The sequence below is a fragment of the Notolepis coatsorum genome, assembly GCF_963971535.1.
Source record: "Notolepis coatsorum genome assembly, chromosome: 5".
Classification (NCBI taxonomy): domain Eukaryota; kingdom Metazoa; phylum Chordata; class Actinopteri; order Aulopiformes; family Paralepididae; genus Notolepis; species Notolepis coatsorum.
The window spans coordinates 103,118,596-103,141,095 of record NC_140169.1 but is presented as its reverse complement, the minus strand read 5'-3'; the positions used below and the strand labels follow the sequence as shown (position 1 = coordinate 103,141,095).

The 22,500-nt window shown below is 45.5% G+C and overlaps 1 protein-coding gene across 1 annotated transcript in view; it reads right to left on the bottom strand.

The window, feature by feature from the left end:
• The window catches only part of vsnl1a (visinin-like 1a), a gene marked incomplete at its 3' end in the record, with an annotated part of 149,879 nt that overhangs the window by 118,080 nt on the left and 9,299 nt on the right, over nt 1-22,500 (bottom strand). The gene's annotated exons all lie outside the window — the stretch shown is intronic.

Genomic DNA, 22,500 nt, shown 5'->3' with positions numbered 1-22,500 from the left:
CACACACACAACATGTATTATGTTAGGCTGCATGATCCAATAAATGAAAAGAACAAAAGCAGTGCCTCTTCGTAAACACGTCACACCCCACCCTGAGAGTAAAAATCTCTTTGCCGTCTGATTCATCAAGGTTGACATCAACAGACATTTCTAGACAGAGTGACAGAGATACGCCATGTCTAAAAATGAGCCTCGAAACAAAAGAGATGCAAATTACGGGGCGATGAATAGGCATCAAAACCTGTTCAATTAGTCCTTTAGTGCTGCTTTTCCTTTCAATTAGGGATGCACCGATCCGACTTTTTCAGTCCCGATACCGATACCTGGGTTTGGGTATCGGCCAATACCAATACCGATCCGATACCCATTGTCCAATTCCCCCCCCCCCGAAAAAAGTTAAAACAAAAAAAAGATTTTATCCACGTTTTTTTTAAATTTTTATATTCAAATATATTTAGTTTTTAAGAATGGTAAAGGATCACAACTGTGTTTTTGATTTGTTGTAAACAAAGACAGAAAATAAACTTCATTCATTCAATTAATAAACTGTATGCCTCACTGTCACTGTGTGGAAGAGACTGGGATCATTCTTTTGTGCAAGGCAACATCAGGCTTGACTTAAAACATTACTTTCCTAACTTAGTGAAACTAAATGTAACAAATTAACACATAGATATAAATGTACTGAATGGTTATTTTTTATTTTATTTATTATACATTTCTTTTTAAATAAGATTTTTTTTTACCGATACCCGATCCAGATATTTTACTGATATCGGCGGCCGATACCAATACCAATATCGGATCGGTGCATCCCTACTTTCAATGCAGGCTTTCATTCAACCCTGTACCCTATATGCACCTAGCAACCCTAGTTTTTGGTTCTCTCTTTATCTGGATCTCTTTTCTCTTATTTGGATGTCTCTCCCCCAGTAAATGGCCTTGATGTGCTTTTTTGCCCTACGGACGCTTCACATCCAGGTCAATTCACACAGTAAAACAAGTGAAACATATGAACAAGAATCATTGCGCTTACCGATGATACGATTATAACAACACAAGCACCTTTGATTGATTGATTGAAAACTTTATTAACAGATTGCAGAATGGGTACAATACAGTACGGCTCAATACACACAATTGTTAAGGGGATGCAGACCAGAGAAAGACTTTCGTCTTGTTTACATCAGGGTCCCCCATTTTCAATTCACCTGATAATGTCAACACAACGATTATAACAACACAAGCACCTGATAATGTCAGCACAACGATTATAACAACACAAGCACCTGATAATGTCAGCACAACGATTATAACAACACAAGCACCTGATAATGTCAGCACGATTATAACAACACAAGCACCTGATAATGTCAACACAACGATTATAACAACACAAGCACCTGATAATGTCAGCACGATTATAACAACACAAGCACCTGATAATGTCAACACAACGATTATAACAACACAAGCACCTGATAATGTCAGCACAACGATTATAACAACACAAGCACCTGATAATGTCAGCACGATTATAACAACACAAGCACCTGATAATGTCAGCACAACGATTATAACAACACAAGCACCTGATAATGTCAGCACAACGATTATAACAACACAAGCACCTGATAATGTCAGCACAACGATTATAACAACACAAGCACCTGATAATGTCAGCACAACGATTATAACAACACAAGCACCTGATAATGTCAACACGATTATAACAACACAAGCACCTGATAATGTCAGCACAACGATTATAACAACACAAGCACCTGATAATGTCAACACGATTATAACAACACAAGCACCTGATAATGTCAGCACAACGATTATAACAACACAAGCACCTGATAATGTCAACACAACGATTATAACAACACAAGCACCTGATAATGTCAACACAACGATTATAACAACACAAGCACCTGATAATGTCAACACAACGATTATAACAACACAAGCACCTGATAATGTCAACACAACGATTATAACAACACAAGCACCTGATAATGTCAACACAACAATTATAATACAAGCACATGATAATGTCAGCACAACGATTATAACAACACAAGCACCTGATAATGTCAACACAACGATTATAACACAAGCACCTGATAATGTCAACACAACGATTATAACAACACAAGCACCTGATAATGTCAACACAACGATTATAACAACACAAGCACCTGATAATGTCAGCACGATTATAACAACACAAGCACCTGGTAATGTCAACACAACGATTATAACAACACAAGCACCTGATAATGTCAACACAACGATTATAACAACACAAGCACCTGATAATGTCAACACAACGATTATAACAACACAAGGACCAGCCCGGGTAAGTTAGATGTCAACAAGCAAATGCTGTTGATCATGGATTCAGGATTATCATTTGCGAAGGGAAAACAGTCCTGTGACTTCACATGAGTAGTATCGCACAGTAACTTTATAGCAACGCAATCATTTCATAGGAATACGCAAGGAAACAAATACCTGTGAAATAGTAATAATAACATTTGGAAGATCCATTGTTTCTGTAAAAATATGATATGTTCCATTTCAGTAAACGTATCCTCCATGTCTCTAAGAAAGTATTACCATAGAGTAGTTACATTTATTTTACATTACATTACATTTATACTGTCTTTGGTCCTTTGAGGGATACCATAATGCTGACGTGGCCCTCTGTGAAAATGAGTTTGACACCCCTGCCATAGAGTATTCCATGTGTAGATTGTTTATCTCCCATTCCTGGAGGCGGGTCTTACTATGCTACTAAGAGTATTCTATAGGTTGTGTCTCCGTGATGTGCAAAAGCTGTCAATCTCAAGACAACTTTGAGTTGTTCCCTCACAGAGATATTCACCTTACATATTATTTGGAATAAATGTAAGTTATTTTATCATTGAAAATGTCATACACAAGTAAACCACCATACACTTCGATCATAATGTTCTAATCCCTTATAGACCATAAACCTTCAAACTTTAAATGGACACCTATGCAAAACACAATGTTTATTACAGATTTATGACTAGAAAAATGTTCAGTGCTGAGCTGCATCTCAAATTAATATTCAGGTTCCCAGCTTTCAGATTGATTGATTGATTGATTGAAAACTGTATTAACAGATTGCAGAATGGGTACAATACAGTACAGCTCAATACAAACAACTGCTAAGAGGATGAAGACCAGAAAAAGACTTTCGTCTTGTTTACATAAGGGTCCTCCATTTTCAATTCATCAAGATGATGTTACCACTTGTGGCGTCGACTGTTATCTAAGGCTGAGACCACTTATCCATTTATCGATAATTATCGACTGCGTGAAATCTATAAGTGGCATCACTTATCGATTTTTTTAATACTTTTTACTATACTAAAATACTAGGTCTTGTGGCATGTTTTAGTTAAAACATCCCCATTTCATGTAAATTCAGTTGAATTGCAACTCTGCACTGTGCATTCAATATGCAGTGCACTCCTCCATCACATCCAGAGACCACCGACGATAAAATGAGAAGGATAATAATAATAATAATAATAATAATAATAATAATAATAATAATAATAATAATAATAATAATAATAATAATAATAATAATAATAATAATAATAATAATAATAATAATAATAATAATAATAATAATAATAATAATAATAATAATAATAATAATAATAATAAACTTTATTTGTATAGCATCTTTCATACAGAAACTGCAGCTCAAAGTGCTTCACAACAGAAAAAATATAAAATGAGCACATAAAGTGCAGACATATAAAATCACATTAGGATCTAACATTTACATTTACATTTACATTTAGTCATTTATCTGACGCTTTTATCCAAAGCGACTTACATGTTCTGTACGACAAGCCATCAGGAAGAGCACAACTCTATCAGCTGAGCAACAATGTTCATCAAAGTGTTGAGTGCTACAGTGTAGGTTAGTTTATTAGGACAAGTGCATGACAGTACGGTTAGTTAGGGTTAGATTTTTTTATTTTTTTTTCAGATAATGGTTGAAGAAGTGCGTTTTTAGTCGACGGCGAAAGATTGGACGTGTTTCGGCTGTCCTAACTGGGGTGGGTAGTTCATTCCACCATTGTGGGGCAAGGACTGAGAATAGGCGACTTCTCTTTGATGACCCTCCCAGAGCTTGGATAGGAGTAGGTCTGAGGCGGCCAGAAGATGCAGAGCGTAGGGGTCTTGAGGGTGTGTAGTTAGAGACCATTGACCGGAGGTAGGCGGGAGCAGTTCCCTTTGCCGCACGGTATGCTAGGTCGAGGGCCTTGAAGCGGATTCGTGCAGCAATGGGGAGCCAGTGCAGGTCCCTAAGAAGTGGGGTGACATGGGCCGACTTCGGTAAGTTTGAGATCAGGCGGGCCGCTGCGTTCTGAATGAGTTGAAGAGGCTTAGTGGCAGTGGCCGGGAGGCCAGCGAGCAGTGCGTTGCAGTAGTCGAGGCGGGAGATGACTGGACAAGGAGTTGGGTGGCTTCTTTTGTCAGGAAGGGGCGGATCCTTCTGACGTTGCTCAGGAGGAATCGGCAGGTTCTGGTTGTCGCTGCGATGTGAGCAGAGAAGTTCAACTGGTCGTCGAGGACAACACCAAGGTTCTTGGCGGTCGGGGACGCGGTCACAGCTGCATTCTCGACTGTGATGGAAAGGTCGGTCAGGGCGGAGGATTTAGCCGGCAGGTGGAGCAATTCTGTTTTGCTTAGGTTCAGTTTGAGGTGGTTGGTCGTCATCCAGGCGGAGATGTCGGACAGACAGGCCGAGATCCGCTCAGAGACGTGGATATCTGAGGGAGGGAAGGAGAGGAAGAGTTGAGTATCGTCGGCATAACAATGGTAGGAGAAGCCATGAGACGTGATAATGTTACCCAGTGATTTAATGTAGAGGGAGAAGAGAAGGGGTCCTAAAACCGAGCCCTGGGGGACACCCGTCCGCAGGGGGCGGGTGGCCGACAGGGTCCCTCTCCATGACACTTGGTAGGAGCGGTCATTGAGGTATGATGACAGCCATGTCAGCGCAGAGCCAGCCACTCCCATTCCTGCGAGGGCCGCGAGGAGGATCTGGTGGTTGACTGTGTCGAACGCTGCAGATAGATCTAGGAGAATCAGGACAGAGGAGAGGCCTTTCGCTTTTGCTAAGTGAAGTGCCTCTGTGACCGCAATGAGGGCTGTCTCTGTGGAGTGACCAGTCCTGAAGCCTGACTGATTAGGGTCTAGAAGGTCATTCTGTAAGAGATAAGCAGTAAGTTGGTTGGATACAGCACATTCAAGTGTTTTAGAAAGGAAGGAGAGAAGAGAGACAGGACGGTAGTTGCCTATGACGGTCACAGGCCACCTTGTTTATGGTTTGATTCAGTTTTAAATAGACAATAATAAAAGGAGTAAGATAAAATAGACAGAGTAAAATAGTGCAATCGTGCAGGGGGCGGGGGGGGGGGGTGGGGGTCACCAGATGTATGCAAAAGTATGCAGTCAGGCCACTGAACTTAGAAGCAGGCCAGGCCAGTGTTTCTAGTTGCAGCAGCGCAATAGTTAGATAACCTAGGTGGGGAACAACCAGGAGATCACTGCAACTCACACAAGTTGGAGAACTATCTCTCTCTCTCTCTTGCTCTCACACACACACAAAGGGAGCCGCATGTGATTGGTGGAGGCGGGACCCTTACAAAAAACTGTTGTTGCTAATCATTGACACATGCTAGCCTGTAATAATCCCCCCCAGAAAAATCTACTTTGCATTTGATATATTGCAAATATATGCCATCACACACACTGGCATTTAAAGGGTTAGAATTATAAAATTAATATGTGGTGTTATGATCAGGGCTGAAGTTGAATAAAAGATTGTATTTTGTTACAAAAAAACTGAAAATCCATCAAAATCAGTGTTGTTGCTAATCATACATATGCTAGCCTGTTTTTTAACAATAATTTGTGATGCCATCACAAACACTGCACCAGAATGCAGGAAATGAGATCTTTGTAACAAAAAATCTCCTGGTGGGGGACCCCCTGCTATATTTTGCACTATATTTCCTGGCCTGAATGATTTCCCCAGTCCGGCCCTGGTTAAAAGCCTCCAATGCTTATTAGTGTGTGTGCGTTTTAACGTTTGCATGTTTCAACCATACATTTCCATAAAAAAAAAAAAAGTATAATTTTTATTTTATTTTATTTTTTACCTCCTATAATAGTGGGGGTTGCGGCTCTCTGACACCGTTATTTGGGGGTTGCAGCCTGAAAAGTTTGGGAACCCCTGCAATAGTGCAGTGCAATAAAATAGTAGAATAGAATAGATTAAAATAGTTCTGGATTACTGTTCAACAGTTCAAAGTCGTCTTTACCTTCTCTGTTTGGTATCCACAGTTTAAAACTTGACAGTCTTCCCTCCTGTTTTATACCCACTTTGACCCTTCGAACCTCCCACTCAGGGCAAACCTCCCTCTCAGGGCGCAGTTCCCTCTCTCAGGGTGCAGTTCTAGGCCTGGATCCTACACAGTTTTAAAGCCTGACAGTCTCTTGTTTAAAACCCACAGTTTAATACCTGACAATTTTGAACCTGTAATAAAAAGTAATAGACAGAGTGAAATAATACAGTGCAATAAAATAGTAGAATAGAATAGATAGTAAAATTATGCAATAGAATGGACAGAGTAAAACAGTGCTACAGTACAATCAACAGCGGAGTGTATTAGAAGGCTATGGTGAAGAGGTACGTACAGTATTTAGCTTTTTTTTTTTTTATATTAGAGATCTAAAAAATAAGAGATCTAGCTTCCCTAATGTCCATAGGTAGTGTGTTCCATAACTTTGGTGTAGGGCTGGGCGATATGGCCTCTAAATGATATCAAACATACAAAAATACAAAAATATGCATATTATAAAATACCAGAATACATTAAAAAGATTTGTGTTAATACAAACATACATACACACAGTACATAACTGCATATACTGTGTACATAATAATATATAAAAACCCACCCACCTGCCTACAAACCTACCCACCCACATAACCAAATGCATACCTACATGTATGACCTATTATCTATCTACTACTTTTGGATGAGAATTCTTTTGTAGTTTGCTTTAAAAATAAGCAGAGATGGAGATTTCCTCAGCATAGGATCAGCTGCATTCCAAAGATTGGACCTAGGGATGCCCCGATCACGTTTTTTGCCACCGATACCGATCACCGATCGTCGTGAGCCATATCGGCCGATACCGATCCGATACCGATCGTTTTTGATTAAAAGAAATTAAAATGTATTTTATATAATTTTCTTATTTTTTTTTATAAAAATATATATATTATATAATTAGACTTGTACTTTGATTATCTGCGAGACATCGCCACCACGCAACAAGCTCCACTGTCTGTGTGTACTCTAGTAGCCTCCAGCTACAGCCAGGATTCTCCGGAGCTGCAGCTGGACCTATACTCGAGTAGCCTCGAGCTACGGCCAGGATTTTCCGGCGCTGCACCTGGACCCTATTGGTATAACGTTACTTAACTGTGCTCAGCAAGCCCTCAGCTCGAATACGCATCGAATCAGTGTTATAAGACATTGATATCAGGAGCTATCTGTAGCTACTGCTAGCCGGATATATAACGTTAATACAACGCCTCAGTGAATTATTTAGTTCAATGGGACATTTAGTTTTTAACAGTGAACTAACTTGCGCTAACGTGAGCTAACAGCTAACAGCTAACAGGTATCATACCTACCTACTATACTTGCTAGAGCGTTTGTTGATGTCAGGAGCTATCGTTGCTGGCCGGCTATATACCGTTCGGTTAGACAATGCCTCATCATGTATTAAACTAAAAGTGAATAGTTGACTGGGTCATTTTGTAACGGTAGCTAAGCTAACGTTAGCTCAGGGAGACGCCGACACGCCGTCCTCCCGTGTCTCACTAGACTAGACCCGTGTTTACATGCGTGCAGGAGGGGCTGGACTCGAGAGCCGCACCACCGGTGTCTGAGACAGAACTCAGCGACAGCGAGTGACATCGGGTTTGACGATCGGTGAAAATAAAACATTATCACCGATCACCGATCGCATATTTATACTGAATATCGGCCGATAACAATCAGTGGCCGATCGATCGGAGCATCCCTAATTGGACCATCTATACCTCACTGAGAACTGCCTAAGTGAAGTACCACAATAAGGTATAATTATGCAGGTCCCTGGACTGACGTGTAGCATATGAATGAACATCTGAATTAAAAGAAAAAAAACTATTAAAACCATTTGGTAGATTGTGATCATGAATGCATTTGTACACAAATATACATATCTGTAAAGAATTAACCATAGACACAGTCAGAATGTTTAGTTTCTTGAAAAGAGGAGCAGATGGTTCAAATCGATCTGAGAGGGTTGCCAGTCTAACAAATCTTTTTTGAAGTAAAATAAATTCTTTAATCGTTTCCAGGGTTAGCGGCTAATGCTAGTTAGCTTAGCCTAGTTATGGGATAACTTAGTTAGCTTAGTTAGCAGCTAACGTTAGCCCATTGCTCGCATCAATTAAATTGCATGTCATTGAAGGTCCGCGCTGGTCTGTGTCTAATGAAATTACAATTGCCCGTGATACATCGAGTATACTCGATATATTGCCCAGCCCTACTTTGGTGCATAGTTTGCAAAGGCTGCATCCCTGATTTTCCTTAGACTGTGGCTTGGAACCTTCAATAGACCAGTAGTAGATGATCGCAATGTTCTAGGAGGCACATACCGGTAGTTGACTAGAGAATTTGCAATGTAGCTTGGTCCTGTTCCATTTAGTGCTTTGTATATAAGGAGGAGGACCTTGAAATCAATTCTAAATGTTACCGGAAGCCAGTGTAGGTTAGCTAATACTGGACTGATGTGGTCTCTCCTCTTGGTTCTAGTTAGTAGCCTAGCTGCCGAGTTTTGAATGAGTTGGAGTCGTTCTGTGTTTTTTTTTGGGAGCCCAGTGAGGAGTGCATCACAGTAGTCAAGTCGGCTTGAGATAAAGGCATGGATCAGTTTTTCAGCGTCTTTTTGATTTATAAACGGCCGTACCTTAGCTATGTTTCTAAGGTGGAACAATTATGTTTTTGTCACCTTGTTGATGTGTGATTTAAAGCTGAGGTCTGACACCAAGACTAACACCAAGACTTGTAACTTCGGGTTTGATCCAAGGAGTAAATTGCCCCATATTGCTCTGTAACATTTCTCTTTTTGTTATAGGACCGACTAGTAGGATTTCAGTTTTGCCCTCATTTAATTTTAGGAAGTTGTTCGTCATCCATTTGTTTATTGCTAAGAGACAGGCGGAAATTGAGTTAATAGCTGTGTGATCATTTGGTTCAGCGGAGATGTACAATTGTGTGTCATCTGCGTAACTATGGAAACATACATTGTGTTTTCTAATGATGTCTCAGAGTGGCAGCATGTATAGTGAGAATAATAATGGACCAAGGCAGTTCCCCTGTGGAACTCCGAAGTAGGTGTCATGTTTCTCAGAAGAATGATCTCCAAGCCTGACGTAATATTTTCTCCCTTTGATATATGTTCTAAACCATTCAATACATAGTCAGAAAGACCAACTAACTTTTTTAGACGATTTATTAGGATATCATGGTCGAGGGGGCGGCTACGTGGCGTAGTGGGCAAGGCGCTCGCCACGAATGCGGAGACGCTGGGCTCGCCTGTTCGAGCCCAGCGCTCCACATTGCTTTCAGTTTAGCTGGTCGTTCATACTAATACACATTGGCCGTATTAGGGGGTGGGAAACTGATGGGTGGGGATCGGGCGTTGTGGACAGCGACTCCTACAGGTCGGTTGGTGCGCCTGCACAGTAGAATCAGGAAGTGTCGGGGGCAGCGTGAGCCTCCCACGCGTTACTCCTCGCCACTGAGAGATCAAGCTGCGCAGGTGAAAAGATGCGACTGCTGTTACCTCAAGTACCGGAGGGGACTTGTGCTATGTATGACTTAGTCCACATTGCAGCCGGCTTGTGGGAGGCAAGAAACAGCGTTCGTGACAGGGGAGGGTTGAATTGGATGATACGAAAATTGGGATGGGAGAAAATATAGAAAATGGGAGAAAAAGTGGATAAAAAAAAAGGATATCATGGTCGATCGTGTCAAACGCTGCGCTTAGATCTAATAGGACGAGAATTGCGACTTTGTTTGCATCAGAGTTTATTCTGAGGTCACTAATTATTTTTGTAAGAGCAGTTTCAGTGCTATGGTGCGTTATGATGCCTGATTGAAATTCCTCCATGATGTTGTTTTCTTTGAGAAAGGAGTTTATTTGTATTGAGAATTTTTTTTCAGGTATTGCTGATGAATGGGAGGTTTACATTACTGTCTAGTTTGGGTTTCTTTAGTAAGGGTCTTACGACAGCTGTTTTGAATGCGTCTGGGAAAATACCTGTCAAAAGCGATGTATTTATAATATTTAGGACATGACTTGCAATACTCTCGAATATTCGCTTAAAAAATGCTGTGGGTATAGGGTCAATACAGGAAGTTGAGGAGTTACATTCCATGAGTTTTGTAAAGCTCAGTTCACTGTGGTAGTTTTGAATGGGGAAATCTGTAACACTAAAGATGGCGGCAACGACAAAGAATTGCTGCAAAATAAACATAAATAAAAAAATATATATATATTTTTTATACTAATAAAAAGATCTATATTTATCGATAATTTTGACCCCATTTATCGATTCTTCCAAATGGCATATCGTCTCAGCCTTACTGTTATCTCCTCGTAAGAAAGACAAATATGGGTCCATGAGTCTCAGAGGGTTAAAACGAATCTTAATGCAAACACAAAATGCTAAAAGGGAGGCAGGACCAGGTGAGTAAGGACACTGGCCTTCAGTCCTACTGCTCATCTCACTGAACACAGGGGCCCTTGAGGGGGTTCAATGAGGTCCCCAGCAATGATTTACTAAACGTTATCACAACCAGACAATATATGAGAATGACTAATCTGATCATAGATTTCACTGTCTCCACTGTTATCTCCTAGCCATATCTAACAGCAAATATCATTTCAGGTGGGGGTCCCTGGAACAAAATCAATTGCAGGTCAATGGTCTATTACTTATGGCCTAACAATTTGGTGGTCCTTGACATGAAAATGTTTTGCACAACGCCCTGTGGCCACCATCTTTAAAGGTCCCATGCATTATAAATGGCCTTTTCTTTTTTTTATCCACTTTTTCTCCCCATTTTCTATTTTTCTCCCATCCCAATTTCGTGTATCCAATTCCTCCCTCCCCTGTCTTGACGTTGCTAGACTATGCCTCCCACAGGTCGGTTGTAGTGAGGACAGAAGCCTTGCATCACGTGTCCCCTCCGGTACACGAGGAGGCAGCCTGTCGCATCTTTTCACCGCAGCAGCTCGAACTCTTAGTGGCAAGGAGTAACTCGTGGGAGGCTCACGCTGCCCCCGCTACTTCCTGCTTCCGTCGCACCGGCGTCACCAAACCGACCTGTAGGAGTCGCTGTCCACAACGTCAAATCCCCGCCCATCGGCTTTCCCACCCTCTAACACTTGCCAATTGTGTTAGTATGAACGACCGGCCAGCCAGTAGCAACGCAGAGAGCTGGGCTCGAACCCAGCGTCTCCTGCGTTAGTGGCGAGCGCCTTGCCCACTGCGCCAATCAGCCGCCCTATAAATGGCCTTTTCCAGTGTTTAGCATTGTATCCTAGCAATTGGGGATTATATCAATGTGGTCTGTGTCGTTAATTATCATATTGACTCATCAGTCTAGTCTAGAGTTCACAAGATCTTCCCTCACTCAACTAAGCTGTTCTGATTTGACGGTATTGCTGACGTGAATAAGGTACTGATTTGCAGTAACGCCCCCTCTATGGTTGTAGCGCATAGTGTAACCCGACACTTCCTCAAACAGGTTTTGACAGAGGCAGAGAACGAGCGAGCGAGAGAGAGGGAGAGAGAGATAGAGAGGGAGAGAGAGAGAGGGACCGGCGGGACCATGCAGAAGTGTGTGTAAATGTGTGTGCGCCATCTATCTCCCTCGTCGGAGCATTTATACACAAACTTGACTGCATGTGTGTCGGGACGCATCTCTCCTCTCTCTCTCTCTTTCTCTCTATCTCTCTCTCTCTCGCTCTCTCTCGTATGGGTGTCGGGTGTCGGGTGACTGTCACTGAAAGCGCTTATGGGCGAAGCCCATCCAATAACAGCCTGAAATCCTCAGGCTGAAAAATGATGCTTTTGAGTACTTCATTAGAAATATAAAACAATGCATTTAAAAAATAAAATAAAACTTACAGATGTCTTCCATAGACTCATAGGAATTGTGTAAAGTTGCCCAAATTGTGCAAGGAATAGCAATGCATGTGTGAGGTTTTGCCCGCTGCTCACTACCTTTTCTCTGTCTTCTTTAAGCCTACTGTTAGGAATTCCCTATTCTCTGTCTTCTTTAAGCCTACTGTTAGGAATTCCCTACTCACTCTCTCTAGCCCCCACCCTCTCGTTCCTTACCCTTAGTGGCCACACCTGTTTGATATTCTATTATCTCTCGCACCTGTGGTGGCAGGCTAATTAGTCCCCCTGTGGGCTTTAAATACCAGGGCGCTTCCCCTCGTTTTGGCGTGGGGTCGTGTTGTATACTTGCCGAGTCATATTCTCTAAACATCTAGACTCTTTCGGGAGATCCTCTGTCTGCCTTTGCTGTTCCATTCTCCGGCGTCGAGATGTTTGCTCCAGCCTTCGCCTGCTGTCGCCGTTGCCTGAGAGTGGGACTGGTCTGCGCTCCCTAGACTTCCACGGGAGGCATCCCAGCCATCCACTTCAGACCCCCCGCGCAGCTGTCGTCCTGACGCACATCCAGACCAGCGCAGACGCTCTCCAGTCCACAGCGCGCAACGCGCATCTTCTAAGGACGCTCGAGCTTGGCACGCTCTCCAGACCAGCGCGCAACGCGCATCTTCCAGACCTTCGAGCTTGGCACGCTCCTCCGTACCAGCGCACTGACGCGCATCTTCCAGACCTTCGAGCTTGGCACGCTCCTCCGTACCAGCGCACTGACGCGCATCTTCCAGACCTTCGAGCTTGGCACGCTCCTCCGTACCAGCGCACAGACGCGCATCTTCCAGACCTTCGAGCCTGGCACGCTCTCCAGACCTCAGCGCGCCGACGCGCATCTTCCAGACCTTCGTGCTTGGCACACTCCTCCTCGCAGACGCACCACTGGCGTCTCCCTGTTCCGACGCGCACACCAAGGTGTGGCGCGCACTCTGTTCCTCGGCTCCGACAGCGGCTACCCGGTGGACGACATCCTCGCCACCGCCGTTGTTCCAGCACTCTGTTCCTCGGCTCCGACAGCGGCTACCCGGTGGACGACGCTCTCGCCACCGCCACTGTTCCGACGCGCACACCAAGGTGTGGCGCGCACTCTGTTCCTCGGCTCCGACAGCGGCTACTCGGTGGACGACGCTCTCGCCACCGCCACTGTTCCGACGCGCACACCAAGGTGTGGCGCGCACTCTGTTCCTCGGCTCCGACAGCGGCTACCCGGTGGACGACATCCTCGCCACCGCCGTTGTTCCTGCGCTCTGTTCCTCGGCTCGGACAGCCAGCCACCCGGTGGCGATGCCCTCGCCCCGTTGCTGTCCCCGTACCTTTACGCATACGCCTGGGTGAGTTTTGATTGTGATGTCACTCACTCAGCGTAGTGCTCTTGCCCCCGTTCCCGCTGCTGTCCCCGTACCTTTACGCATACGCCTGGGTGAGTTTTGATTGTGATGTCACTCACTCAGCGTAGTGCCCTTGCCCTCGCCCCGTTGCTGTCCCTGTACCTTTACGCATACGCCTGGGTGAGTTTTGATTGTGATGTCACTCACTCAGCGTAGTGCCCTTGCCCCCGTTCCCGCTGCTGTTCCTGTACCTTTACGCATACGCCTGGGTGAGTTTTGATTGTGATGTCACTCACTCAGCGTAATGCCCCTTGCCCTCGTCCCGCTGCTGTTTCCCAGCGTATTGCCTCTGTTTTTGGTTCTCACTTAGAATAGTATTTTTGGACCTTACATCTCCCCCTGTGTGTTTGTCACACGAAGATATTATTACTTTGTTCACTTTGTTATTTGGACTGTTCTGCACCTGCTCTGTTTTTTCCCTTTTGTGCATTAACTTTCTCCTCTGTCCTGCAGAGCGGCCCAGATGATTTCCACCAGTCCTCCCAGTTCCTCCCTGTTCCCCAGCCCGCCTCCGCGGGCCTCAGTCCCTTTCTAGTTCCACCTAGTTCCTGTTCCCAAGTTCTCCCTTTCTAGTTCCACCTAGTTCCTGTTCCCTAGTTCTCCCCTTCTAGTTCCACCTAGTTCCTGGTCCCAAGTTCTCCCTTTCTAGTTCCACCTAGTTCCTGTTCCCTAGTTCTCCCCTTCTAGTTCCACCTAGTTCCTGGTCCCAAGTTCTCCCTTTCTAGTTCCACCTAGTTCCTGTTCCCTAGTTCTCCCCTTTCTAGTTCCACCTAGTTCCTGGTCCTAAGTTCTCCCTTTCTAGTTCCACCTAGTTCCTGTTCCCTAGTTCTCCCCTTTCTAGTTCCACCTAGTTCCTGGTCCCAAGTTCTCCCCTTCTAGTTCCACCTAGTTCCTTGTCCCTAGTTCCCCTAGTCCCCGTTTCTCCTGTTTCCCTAGCTCTCCTAGTCCCTAGTCCTCTCTCCCTAGTTCTCCTTGTCCCTTGTTTACCTAGTCTCTAGTTCCTCTGTCCCTAGGCGTTCCCTTAACCTTCCCTTAGGCGTTCCCTTACCTTCCCATAGTGTTCCCTTTTCCTGCCCGCCTCTTAAAGGCACCTTTCCTTCCCCTCATATTATATTCCTGTATTGGTGATTCTCCCTTAAAGGGACAGTGCCCTTTTCCCTGTTTTTCCCTGTTGTTCAATAAATATCTGTTTCTTGGCAAACCATCATACCTGTCTTGTGTTGTGCGATTGGGGTCGGTTACAAACCATAACAGTACGACCCCACCAAGTCTACGACCCCAGCCAGCACAGACTGTGTATGTTGAGTTTGCCTTTTTTTTTCTTGTCCCCTCTAGCTCCCCTGTTAGCCCTGTTAGCTTCCCTGTTAGCCCAGTTTAGCTTCCTTGTTAGTCCTGTTTAGCTCCCTTGTTAGCCTGTTACTCCCCTGTTTAGCTTGTTAGTCTCCCCGGTTAGCTCCCCTGTTTGCTTCCCGTTTTGCCCTGCTTGACCCCCCTTTAGCTAGCCATGCCCTGGCGGCTAACCCAGTTTCCCTCTGCATGGCCCCGGTCTGCTAGCTTGGCCCCGGCTGTTAGCACAGCCTCTATGTTAATGCAGCCTTGCAGCTGGCATAGGCCCTGTAGCTAGCCAGGCCCAAGCAGCTAACCCGGTCCCTCTGCATGGCCTCCACTTTTTTGTGTAGTTTATCCCTCTGCTAGGACTGCCCTTTCAGCTAGCAAGGTCAGTTTTTCTCACACAGCTAGGACTGTCCTTCCAGCTAGCTTGTGCTCTCATGCTGGTCCAGCCCTGTCTGCCAGCCTAGCTCCGGCAGCTAGCGCAGCCTCTATGTTGATGTAGCAGTACAGCTAGCATAGGCCCTGTAGCTATCAGTGCCCTGGCAGCTACCCTTTCCCTCTGCTAGCCTGGCTCCGGCAGCTTGCGCAGCCTCTATGTTGATGTAGCAGTACAGCTAGCATAGGCCCTGTAGCTATCAGTGCCCTGGCAGCTAACCTTCCCTCTGCTAGCCCTTTCCCGGTGCTTCCATGGTTACCCCTTAGCTACCCTGCTTGCCCCTCAGTTCCTCTAGACCGGTTCCTCTAGACCAGTTCTCTAGACCAGTTCTCTAAACCAGTTCTCTAGACCAGTTCTCTTGCCCAGTTCGCTAGACTAGTTCTCTAGACCCAGTTCCTCTAGACCAGTTGCCCCTCTGCTACCCTAGTTACCCCTCGGCGACCCTGTTTCTTTTGCTAGCCCCACTCTTGTGGTGGCTTCCCCTGCTGGCTTGGCCAGTACGTCTTGTTTTGCCCCCTGCCACTCTGTCTGTATTTGTTTTTGGTCGCCGGGTGGCTCCCGTTGGAGGGGGGGATACTGTGAGGTTTTGCCCGCTGCTCACTACCTTTTCTCTGTCTTCTTTAAGCCTACTGTTAGGAATTCCCTATTCTCTGTCTTCTTTAAGCCTACTGTTAGGAATTCCCTACTCACTCTCTCTAGCCCCCACCCTCTCGTTCCTTACCCTTAGTGGCCACACCTGTTTGATATTCTATTATCTCTCGCACCTGTGGTGGCAGGCTAATTAGTCCCCCTGTGGGCTTTAAATACCAGGGCGCTTCCCCTCGTTTTGGCGTGGGGTCGTGTTGTATACTTGCCGAGTCATATTCTCTAAACATCTAGACTCTTTCGGGAGATCCTCTGTCTGCCTTTGCTGTTCCATTCTCCGGCGTCGAGATGTTTGCTCCAGCCTTCGCCTGCTGTCGCCGTTGCCTGAGAGTGGGACTGGTCTGCGCTCCCTAGACTTCCACGGGAGGCATCCCAGCCATCCACTTCAGACCCCCCGCGCAGCTGTCGTCCTGATGCACATCCAGACCAGCGCAGACGCTCTCCAGTCCACAGCGCGCAACGCGCATCTTCTAAGGACGCTCGAGCTTGGCACGCTCTCCAGACCAGCGCGCAACGCGCATCTTCCAGACCTTCGAGCTTGGCACGCTCCTCCGTACCAGCGCACTGACGCGCATCTTCCAGACCTTCGAGCTTGGCACGCTCCTCCGTACCAGCGCACTGACGCGCATCTTCCAGACCTTCGAGCTTGGCACGCTCCTCCGTACCAGCGCACAGACGCGCATCTTCCAGACCTTCGAGCCTGGCACGCTCTCCAGACCTCAGCGCGCCGACGCGCATCTTCCAGACCTTCGTGCTTGGCACACTCCTCCTCGCAGACGCACCACTGGCGTCTCCCTGTTCCGACGCGCACACCAAGGTGTGGCGCGCACTCTGTTCCTCGGCTCCGACAGCGGCTACCCGGTGGACGACATCCTCGCCACCGCCGTTGTTCCAGCACTCTGTTCCTCGGCTCCGACAGCGGCTACCCGGTGGACGACGCTCTCGCCACCGCCACTGTTCCGACGCGCACACCAAGGTGTGGCGCGCACTCTGTTCCTCGGCTCCGACAGCGGCTACCCGGTGGACGACGCTCTCGCCACCGCCACTGTTCCGACGCGCACACCAAGGTGTGGCGCGCACTCTGTTCCTCGGCTCCGACAGCGGCTACCCGGTGGACGACATCCTCGCCACCGCCGTTGTTCCTGCGCTCTGTTCCTCGGCTCGGACAGCCAGCCACCCGGTGGCGATGCCCTCGCCCCGTTGCTGTCCCCGTACCTTTACGCATACGCCTGGGTGAGTTTTGATTGTGATGTCACTCACTCAGCGTAGTGCTCTTGCCCCCGTTCCCGCTGCTGTCCCCGTACCTTTACGCATACGCCTGGGTGAGTTTTGATTGTGATGTCACTCACTCAGCGTAGTGCCCTTGCCCTCGCCCCGTTGCTGTCCCTGTACCTTTACGCATACGCCTGGGTGAGTTTTGATTGTGATGTCACTCACTCAGCGTAGTGCCCTTGCCCCCGTTCCCGCTGCTGTTCCTGTACCTTTACGCATACGCCTGGGTGAGTTTTGATTGTGATGTCACTCACTCAGCGTAATGCCCCTTGCCCTCGTCCCGCTGCTGTTTCCCAGCGTATTGCCTCTGTTTTTGGTTCTCACTTAGAATAGTATTTTTGGACCTTACATCTCCCCCTGTGTGTTTGTCACACGAAGATATTATTACTTTGTTCACTTTGTTATTTGGACTGTTCTGCACCTGCTCTGTTTTTTCCCTTTTGTGCATTAACTTTCTCCTCTGTCCTGCAGAGCGGCCCAGATGATTTCCACCAGTCCTCCCAGTTCCTCCCTGTTCCCCAGCCCGCCTCCGCGGGCCTCAGTCCCTTTCTAGTTCCACCTAGTTCCTGTTCCCAAGTTCTCCCTTTCTAGTTCCACCTAGTTCCTGTTCCCTAGTTCTCCCCTTCTAGTTCCACCTAGTTCCTGGTCCCAAGTTCTCCCTTTCTAGTTCCACCTAGTTCCTGTTCCCTAGTTCTCCCCTTCTAGTTCCACCTAGTTCCTGGTCCCAAGTTCTCCCTTTCTAGTTCCACCTAGTTCCTGTTCCCTAGTTCTCCCCTTTCTAGTTCCACCTAGTTCCTGGTCCCAAGTTCTCCCTTTCTAGTTCCACCTAGTTCCTGTTCCCTAGTTCTCCCCTTTCTAGTTCCACCTAGTTCCTGGTCCCAAGTTCTCCCCTTCTAGTTCCACCTAGTTCCTTGTCCCTAGTTCCCCTAGTCCCCGTTTCTCCTGTTTCCCTAGCTCTCCTAGTCCCTAGTCCTCTCTCCCTAGTTCTCCTTGTCCCTTGTTTACCTAGTCTCTAGTTCCTCTGTCCCTAGGCGTTCCCTTAACCTTCCCTTAGGCGTTCCCTTACCTTCCCATAGTGTTCCCTTTTCCTGCCCGCCTCTTAAAGGCACCTTTCCTTCCCCTCATATTATATTCCTGTATTGGTGATTCTCCCTTAAAGGGACAGTGCCCTTTTCCCTGTTTTTCCCTGTTGTTCAATAAATATCTGTTTCTTGGCAAACCATCATACCTGTCTTGTGTTGTGCGATTGGGGTCGGTTACAAACCATAACAGTATGTCCCCTTTAAGCTCTCAGTCCTCTGTGAGAATCTTAAAGATCCAGTACAATGATTTCTTTAAAATGTAGTCATAAATTGCTTATTGTGGAATGTTAATGTCATTCTCAAATCAGGAAATAAAAAGTGGTTAGCTTCCATTCATCGGTGTTAAGCTATAGACCACTACACTTCCGCGTTACATTGAAATCAGGGAGGAGATTGCGGGGGGAGCAAATTAATGAATGTGGATGAGAGCCGTGATGTAAGTGGTTGCAGATACGGCTGTGGGGGTGCTAGAGACATGATCGAATAGACGTTTATGCGCCTCAATCTCCTGAACACGGCGCAACCCATTCCTAATTGATCAGAACTAAATCGGCAGAGAAAAAGCCCATTTTAAAGCACCTATTCCGCATGCACATGCGCAGATTGCCCATGGAGTCTGGACGACGCGAGATGACACACAAATGAATGTGGACTGTTCCATCAGAGGGGGGAGCTTCGGTGGCCAGTGTCCTTTCAGCCGAACAGGATAATGAAAAAATGATCCCACTAAATGGCCAGACGCGTCTTATGGCGACATCTACAATTACCTCATTGAGTCTCCATGTAGACTAATGTTTATATTTAAGTGCAGCGGTCTGTAGCCACTCACATTACCACCGAAGCTCCCCCCTCTGATGGAACAGTCCACATTAATTTGATTTCTGATCGATTAGGAATGGGTTGCGCCGTGTTCAGGAGATTGAGGCGCATAAACGTCTATTCGATCATGTCTCCAGCACCCCCACAGCCGTATCTGCAACCACTTACATCACGGCGCTCATCCACATTCATTCATATGCTCCCCCCGCTATCTCCTCCCCGATTTCAGAATCCCGGAAGTGTTGCGGTGGTCTATGGTAGTTTACGGCCAGATAGCTTTCTACTGATTTCCCATAATGTCGGTGTGTTCCTTTAAGTGCGTTGTAGCGTTTAATGACCCTTGTCTTCTCTGGCTGCCACTGTTGGCATATGACTGTCAGTGTGTGTGTGTGTGTGTGTGTGTGTGAGCATGCGTGCGTGCGTGCGTGCTTGTGTGTGTGTGTGCGTGTACTGCTGCCTCACTGGCTCTGAACTACATCAGTTCATTTAACAACCCATCTAACCCATAATTGCCTGTGGGCCTTTAGTTAAAAAAGAAGTTTGTTCACTCTCAACCTCTCCCTCCATGGAGGCATCCTGCAAATCCCATCTTTAGGTGAGAAGGTCAAGAGAGTGCAGGGGAGTGCAAGACGATGTCTGTTCAAAGCTGTCCTCTTTCACAACTTCATTTATTTATGTAAGGTCTGTCGATCTGTCGTTGTGGTAAATTGTGAGGCCGAGGTAGTGGTATGGAGGGATGCTGGTGAATCGCAGTGATAATTTCGTCAGCTATTTTTTATTTTAGTCTTAGTCATGTGTCAAATGCTCTTTTTCGTTTTCATCATATTTAGTCACCTTCATTTATTTTTAGTTTAGTCAGTTAGTTTTAGTCTCTGCACAGCCGCAGAGAGGAAGGCGCTCCAGAGGGTGGTCAACTCGGCCCAGAAAATTATCGCCTGCCCTCTCCCCTCACTGGAAGGACTATACAACTCCTGCTGCCTTAAAAAAGCAGTAAAAATACTGAAAGACCCACACCACCCGGGCAACAAACACCTCGTACGGCTGCGCTCGGGCAGGCGTTTCAGCGTCATGCCCACCCGGACTAACAGACTGAAGTTGAGTTTTTATCCTAGGGCCATATGTGCAAGTAAAATTGAATTTGATGTTGAATAAACTTTTAGCAAGATTTTATTTTTCAAACAACATTTTGTGTCGTCGTCTTTTGTCAACAACATTGCATGAATAATTTTGTCACGTTAGTGTCGCATGATCTCTGTTAACGTGACGTATTGTCTTGTTTTCGTCGGGGGGAAACGCTTAATTGACGACCATATTTAGTCATCCTTTTCGTTGACTAAATGAACACTGGTGAATCGGGGCTTGCATTGCTGGCAGGGCTCTTAAATGTTTTTGGGATACCAGCACTACAATGGGATTCTGCCTGGGTTTACAATTTACAGTGTATGGTTTCATATTTAGCACATATTCTTCCACATGAACCGCCATCCACGGTAGTATCAGGTAATAAGTACTGATCCAATCCCTCGTTCTTTTACTGAACAATAACAACACACCATGGTTCTGGGGGTCATTTGCCACTGCTTTTATTTGCTTTGATTTCTAAATGTTCCATGCATGGCTCACATGGTATTGGATTATAGTACTGGGGTTTTAGCCGGGTTTTGGTGAATATTCTTTGCCAGGTCAGTATGGGTGCATCCCTAGCCTACTGTATGCCCTTACCTTACAGGTCAGTATGGGTGCATCCCTAGCCTACTGTATGCCCTTACAGGTCAGTATGGGTGCATCCCTAGCCTACTGTATGCCCTTACAGGTAAGTATGGGTGCATCCCTAGCCTACTGTATGCCCTTACAGGTCCAGTGCTAGCTCAGTGGGCTAAGGGTCTCATCATACAATACACAACATAGGTTAGAGCTCACTACCATGAATGCTTGTCACCCCCCCCCCCCCCCCTCTCTCTCTCTCTCTCTCTCTCTCTCTCTCTCTCTCTCTCTCTCTCTCTCTCTCTCTCTCTCTCTCTCTCTCTCTCTCTCTCTCTCTATCTCTCTATATATATGTCGGTATATATATATATATATATATATATATATATATATATATATATATATATATATATATATATATATATATATATATATATATACTGTCTGGTTAGGTGCGAGGGATAGTGGAGGTACTTCTCAAGGTGGGGTCCGGGAGGGGGGGGTTCGAGCTGAGCATAATAGGTTTTTTAGATAACAGGTATTAGGGGTATATCTTATATAAGACAACTAACTAAAATGTGATCTCATTGGATGTGCCCTGACAATTAATGCTTGTATATCTTATCGTGTGTTGTCATGTTTGTTTATATGTTTGTTTAAAAAATAATAAAAAAATAAAATACAAAATATATATATCTGTCTCTCTCGGTTTCTCTTTGCCAATCTACTTTTGAACCACTCAGATGAAGAACCATATGTCCATTTTGACATCTTTTTTTTGGACAGCCCATGTTATATTTGGCGGAGAGGAGGCTAAGCTCCTTGCTAAGCTCTATGCCATCCGGGACAACCCCTCCCACCCACTATACACATACTTGGCTGACAGAAGGAGCACGTTCAGTGCTAGACTAAGACTCCCAAGATGTAGCACGGAACGGCACATTCCGACAGCCATCAGACTTTATAATGCATCACTGTGCCTCACTGCATCACTGAGCACAGGGTGACAGTACTATCTTCCTGGACTTTTACTTTTACAATTTTACACTTACTGTATATTTCTGTATATTTTTACTGTATATTTTATATTAGAATGTAACATAGGAAATGTATATCCCGGACCGTATTTTATTCATAGGCTTATTTTTATTCTTATTGGTGACTTTTGTTTTTGTCTACCCAAATGTTTACTGTTTACTGTGAGCGATTTGTAATGCCAAATTTCCCTCGGGATGAATAAAGTATTTCTATTCTATTCTATTCTATATTTGTAGTGAGATCAATCCTAAATGAGGTGAGTAAGAATGTGACATCACTTGAAAGTACTCAGCCTCCCACTTTTAGGAATGTACACTAATAAAAAAAATGTATCCACTTTTTCTCCTCCTATTTTCTGTATTTTCCTCCCATCCCAATTTTTGTCATTATGCCAATTCCCCCCTCCCCTTCCTGGTT